This window comes from Nanorana parkeri, unplaced genomic scaffold, assembly GCF_000935625.1.
Source record: "Nanorana parkeri isolate BGI_ZX_2015 unplaced genomic scaffold, ASM93562v1 scaffold800, whole genome shotgun sequence".
Lineage (NCBI taxonomy): Eukaryota > Metazoa > Chordata > Amphibia > Anura > Dicroglossidae > Nanorana > Nanorana parkeri.
The window spans coordinates 458,555-465,557 of record NW_017307068.1 but is presented as its reverse complement, the minus strand read 5'-3'; positions in this window follow the sequence as shown (position 1 = coordinate 465,557).

Sequence of the window (7,003 nt, the reverse complement as noted above, 5' to 3'; positions counted from 1 at the left end):
GCACGTAGTCTACATGAAGGATACCCAACTGACACTTAAAGTTAACCTGTGTGGAATAAACTAGGGGAGTGTAAAGGCTTAAGTGCTATCATCTTGATCCTGGTTTGACTATGTTGTAATTCAATGACCTAGAACAAGCATGTAGGGCAGACGTCCAGAATTTTTAGACTTCACCAACCGCCTGCTTGTTCCAGGTCACTCAATAGGTTAGAAACTAGGATCTAGATGCGAGCCTGGGAACATGGGCCTTTAAAGGAGAACTAGGTGGTCAGTGTTTTCCCCATAGTTCTCCTTAGGGTAACGGGAGGACACAAACTAGCGTCCTCCTGTTACCCTAGGCTCAGTATACCGCGAGCTACAGCTCGCGGTATACTGAGACACCGCAGCCGGAGCGGATCCCGACTTAGATGACGGGATCCGCCCAGCTGCGTGAGTGACAGCTGGCTCTGCCTATCTAGAGGCAGAGCCAGCTGTACCCGCCCCCTCCCCCGTCCGTTCCGCCAGTCAGCGCTGGCAGATCGGAGCGGGGAGAGGGGAATCCAGCCCCTCCCCCTGTCACGGCAGAGAGCCGTGACAGGATCGAGAGGTGAGCGAACCCGGTATGTGTTCGCTCACCTCCCGATCTACTGAGCCGACCTGTGACAGTCTCATTGTCACAGGTCGGCTAGAACTATGAGGCGAGTGAAAAGCACTCACCTCATAGTTCTCCTTTAAAAACCAATTTAGAAATGGCACTGGCATGCCCTTCAGCTAAGTGGTCTATCTGATTTGTCCAAATCTGAATCGTTGTTAAGTCTTTTGGATGTTGTAGGCATTAAGGCTTCACTTCCATTGGATTAGGTTTGAGAGCCTGGCATTTTTTCCATATGCGATTGTTCTAAGGAAACCTGTACTGAAAGAAATATACACAAGCTGCCATTGCTAACATTCTAATGAAAATGCTAGTTGTCAAGCTGACTCTGGCTTCAATACTTTCTAAAACACTGAAACTGCACAAGTAAGTACCAAGGACACCTGATCTTCATACTTGTTTTAGGTAAGTAACTTAGAAAGTACAGAAGCTACTGGCTAAAAAATCAGCCAAACAGCCAGGGAACTTGTATGTTACTACAGGGTCACTTATTAAACTAAGCCCACACTATTAAATATACTTTTTACTTACCTTACTGGTGTCCTGCTCTTCATACTCTGCGGTGTTGCTGATCCCCTGGCCTCTGATATCTGACACTTCTGGGTGTTTGAATATCTGCTCCTCATGCTGCATGCTGTGGTTCCTCCTGCTGGCTCCTATGTTACTGGAGGACATACAAGCCTGCAAGAGGAACCAGTGTACTACTGGGAGTGTAAATAACGTTAAAAGGGGTCTTTTCGTGGTTTGTTAGATATACCTTTGAAAAAGGCCATCTTAATATAATTAAAGTGGTATTTAACAATCCTGCAAACTTATCCATGTAATAAAAAATTCTCCCCAGTCACTAACATTTGTAAATCTTGGCAAGCCACATTCTCCTTACCCCCCCCCTAATAAGGGTAGCTCCGGAGGGCCCTGAAAGTGAACAGAGCCATGCTAAAAACAGAAGAGGCTAAAATTAAATGGAAATTAGAGAGAGATGACAGGAGGAAAACAGGAGACGCCAAACAGCAAAAGTAGATATATGAGCCGTCATTTATTTAAATGTTGGGTTAATGTATGAAAAGCCTTGGTTCTGTATATACAGTAGTTTATAATAGTACACAAGGCGAAGCCATGTTTGTTCACTACAATTGTAGGCTCTGTCTCCTTAGTGTGGCTTCTGGGTCTTCTTATCTCCATGAAAGTATAGAAGACATGAGCTCATTGAAGTTGAGGTACCCACAATGCTCCTGGAGGCCAGTGATGAATTAAAACAGAATGGTAATCGTGACAAGGTATCAGCTTCCCCCACCCACCCACAACTTTGACCAGTTATGCTATACACATGGATCACTGCAAGACCATGAAGGTTGTAGCTGGGTCCCCTGGACATCCACTGGTTACTAGACTTCTCCATAGGTTGCCTTGTAGATGTTCCAGCTCTATCAGAGAACATATCATATCGGCATCCTGGGCTTTGAGTCACTTGATGGAGCTCTGATGCATCTATACAAGAAGAAAAGGCTGCCACTTCAAATTTAAATATTATAATAACATTATTAGCACCACCTCTTTGTTGAATCATTTATTCTTTTATTTGATTATGCTTACATAAGTCCAAATGATTTATAAGAATTGTGAATTTTAGTGATTTTGGGCTCACTTTATTAAAAATGAAATATAATAAACTACTTTTACAACCGACATACATTGCGTTCGGCTGTGCCAGAACACCACATGTAGAGGAATGTTAGATTCACAATCTGCATAAGTACAATCAATAAATCACTTAAAAATATGGTTAGAGCAATAGATATGAATCAGCAAATACACATTTTCTGGGCATCTGGAAAGAATGTTGTCTGAGCAGCAAAGACTAGACATGAAGAAGCTACAGAACATGTTGTCCTGTACGTGTAGTGAGTAGAGGGGGAGGGAAGGGAAGGGAAGGTGTTTGCAGTTCATACCAGAAGAGCAGACTAGGGTAACAACAATGCTCCTCTAGAGATACAGTATAGAGGAGATCACCCCTTAGCTGTTGCCAGAGCAAGTGTCCTCATTGGAAGATTTTCCTTCTATTCCTCTACTGCCCTGTTGACAACTGTAACATTTCGGAATTCCCATCATTTCTGTCCTGGTGACAATGGTCAGCAGGACAAATAGAGATGGTAAAGTAGGAACACAACACTGAACACCTGACAAAGGGTTCAGCACTTTTCTACTTTTTTAAACTAAGAAATAGTTTTGTCTCTAAATATACTTTCCTATTATGCAAAAACACCTATGGAAGATATTAAACTAGTGCAGCTTATAAACAGGGCAACATTTGCTCTTTATATCTTATAGCCTGTGAATAATTATCAAAATTGCATGTATTTTAATCAAGCTGTATCCAGCTTTCTAGATTATAGGCAAGCTGGAATGTACTGTAGATCAATTTGTATTGGGTAGGAGGCATTTTGTATTGGGTAGGGCCGGATTTACTTTCCCTGCTGCCCCAAGGCCAGGTTCCGCAATGCGCCCCCTCCCCACCCACCAATGGACAATGGCAACCGGATCGCAGTGTTAGTTTTAATTTTTTTATGGTTTCTTAATTTTTTTAAATTTTATGGCATTTTCATTTGTTTACTTTTTTAATTTTTTTTATCTTATTGTTTATTTTGTTAATAATTTTCTTCTTTTTTATTTTTTTATATTTTCTTTTCTTATTTTTTACATTTTAATTATTATTTCTTTTTTTTTAAATTTATATTTATTTAATTATTTTTTTATCATTTTTTTTCACTTAACTTTATCGCTATCACGCAGGAGCTAACAAGCCCCTGTGTAATAGCATTGGGAGGTGACAGGTTCTCTTTATTGACCCTGTCACCTTCAGTACAGGAGTTCTAGCACAGCACTGTGCTGGAACTCCTGTGACAGCTGAGAGGGGAAGAGCACAGCTCTCCCCTCTCACTATATACACTGTATAACCCTGCCACTCTGCTCCCCCATCGGCGGCCAGTGAGGAGAGAGACTCGGAGGCAGGGGGTGGACGGAGCCAGCGAGGAGAGAGGTAGGTTATACACCTGTCTTTTGTAAACTTAAAGGAAAACTCCTGGACCGAGGTCTTAAATGTACTCACTTAATACTGTGTGCTTATGAACGTGTTACTTTTCAACAAAGGGGTACCCTGAATAAGTTTACCTGTTTGTGGAATAAATGGTTGACGTACCATGGTGATCCTATATTAGTATAATGTAGATGTGCCTGTCCCTGTCCTTTAGAGATTTGTTCTACTCTCATAAATTAATCAGGATGTATGGCGAGATGTTGGCTATGTATATTATACTCTGTTTGGGTTCTTTATACATTGCATTGAATGTGGCTATAATTCACTATGCTCTGCCTCATGTGGATGTCATGTTTTGAATTGACCTTGTTATGTTTTATACTTTTTTTTTTTCTCTTGGCTTGTCATGTAAAGCACAACAAAACCAAATACAAAACTATCTGATTTAAAAAAAAAAAGGAAAACTCCACTCTCATTTAAATATTAATAGAATATACACTGTACAATGCTACAAGAAGCCATTTGTATAATTTAATGTTTGTAAAATTACCTTTCCAATGCCATCTGCAGCTTCTGTAGTTTTCAAAAATGAATATGTCACTTACTTCCAATATTCCAACCTTGACCATTGGTGTACAGAATGTCTACAGAAATGTCATTTCCTGCTTGTGTGATTGGTTCACTGCTTTCCTCAGTCTACACTAAGATGTAAATCAAATTTTAGGCACACCCTGCTATTGGAGTATAGTATCGAAAAGGATGCAGACTCTGCAACTTTACTCATTAAAACACTTGGGGGGTTATTCACAAAAGGGTGAAGAGTTTGGAGAAGGCAGGAGAAGTGGCCAATCTAGGACAACATAGCTGAACTGGAAAGTGAGCTAAATCGGAGATTTTTCCAAATCGGCTAACAAGCAAGGGGTTCTTTAAAATGCCCTTGCTAGGTATCAGTTCAATATTTAAATACATATGAGAGGAGTTTTACCTGTCAAATGATTTTTTTTATTTCTGCCCATCCAGTCCCAAGGTGTAAACAGCTATATCACACAGCACAGCCCTGTTTGGCAGGGCAGGAGACTTGTTTTTTACTTGCTTTAGTTAAGTAACACTTATAGGTCTTGTCCCTCTCCAGCCAGTGAAAAATGAAGCAGCAGGCTGATGCGCTCATTTCTGTCACTTTGCTCTCTCCTTCCATTGTCATGCTCCATGGAGTGTAGCACAACTGACTGGCTCCTTGTGCCTTAGGGCACTGGCTGCAGGCTCCTGTAAACAGTGTCGGCTTTACACTGGAAGATATTCTGGCCGCCAGATCAATTCCATGGGCTGGTAAACTGCTCAGCCCCACCCCCTCAGCCCTGCTTCCCAGGCTCTGCGGACCTGGAACCGGCATCGTGGGTGGAAAGCTGGGAGAGGGACCAGTAAATGCCCATGCACCGATATCCTCCATGCTGAATGAAGCTGGGAGTGAAGCAATCAGCTGGCATTCTCTGGCTACAAAAACCAGGGAAAAAGCTGTTAAAGCACAGTTTTTTGAAGTGGAAAGGTGACTTTAGGGGTCATTAAAGAGAAGATATGACCACTAATATGCTATCATATAGGGAGCTTGTGAGCCCCCCCCACCCCATGTGATAGCAAAAATAATGTTAAATAAAATACATTTGAAAATACCCAAAAAAAGTCCCCATGCCCCCTGTACATTCCAATGTAAATATGTGTCAGGTGCGCCAAGGTACGACAATGACAGATGCGATTCACAGGTAAGCATTGCCACATGCGCTAGGGCGAGAGCAATAATACTAGGGCCAATATTCATGGATAACTATAAACTGATGACCTGCATACGCTTTTAAAGCTTGTGGGCCTATGGCAATTTAAGGTAATGTAACCGAACACGCAATTTTTAAGCTTGGCATATTATGTATCCATTTGCTTGGCACAACCTCGTCTTCTATATTTTACAAAACAAATGTATTATATTGTATTTTTGGGCACTAAAATGAACTTGTGTATTTTTTTGACATTTTGGATTTGATAAAGAGTTGGGCAAACATCATGCAACGTAAACATTTATAACTGCCACCATTTATTATTATTCAGGGTGGGTCTGTGCTTTCAGGGGAGTTTAAGTAATTTTCAGGCCTAAAATGTGGATTATAGTAACATAGTAGGTGAGGGTGAATAAAGACAAAAGGTCCATCCAGTTCCAACTATGAGAGGATGCTCCTCCAAAAGGAGGTATTCCAGATGAACCTCTGAAGGGTGTCATAGAAGGGCTGTTAAATTTAGCAGAGCGGCCTTTGACTGGGAGACTGTGCAACTTGGTTTGGGTCATTGCCAAACTGGCAATTGACAATGCCAAACTGGCTGATAGGCTCTGGCTTAGGTTCTGTTCTGTATTTTATTGATAGACCTTTGTCCTTCTTACTCTTAATACAGCCTATATCATGTGTGCAAAAAACGCTCTGGCAGCAAAGGGGTTAAAGTAAATGGGAGGTAATTGTGACTCCTTTAGGGGCTGGATGGGTCAACAGCAAAAAGAAACTGCTGTTCTCAAATGATGCAAAACGATAAAGCAAAAGGAGGCGATTGCCAAATAGTTATCAATAAAAATAGTTGCTGAACTCAGACAGTAGTCCTAAGAAAGACTTTTTAAGTTACGTGCTGACCTATGAACACGTGCACACTGGAGTGCTAAATGGCTATGAGCAGCCTGGGTGAAAGCTCTCCCTCTTTTTACCCCCCCTTTGCTATTTTGTAAAACTGCCAATCTTCTCCCCAAATCACACAATTTTTTTAAAAATTACGGACAAAGCAGGGAATGGTTACAACCAGGAACTGAAGGGTTATAATCATTCTATTAAGCACTAAAAATAAACAGAAAAAGAAATTCCACTTTTGTCTGCTAACAAAAGTACACAAAAGTATAGCTAGTAAAGAGAAGCAAAGACTACCATTTATAGGCAACAGTTTATTCAATCATTTCTATCATAACTTTGTTTGATTTAGTTACAGGCAACTGTTGAATATATTCAAAATTCCAGCATTAGGTATGCAACAGTTACAACAGAAAACGTTTCTACATCAGACATACTTTGCATTTTATTTTCGTTTTCCCCATATTCAAAAACAATTAAATGTATTCTTAAACTTAAACAAGCAAACAAAATGTACTATAAGGTTTATTAAGATAAAGAGCTTGTGTATACAAATGTGTTTACTTGGGTAGTGTGAGTACTTGTCCTTTCATGTTACTTTATAAGTTGGGAGGCAATGCCAACAATAGTGTTCACATGGAGATTACTGATTATGCTGTGATGGACACTCCCTCAAGCGCAGCC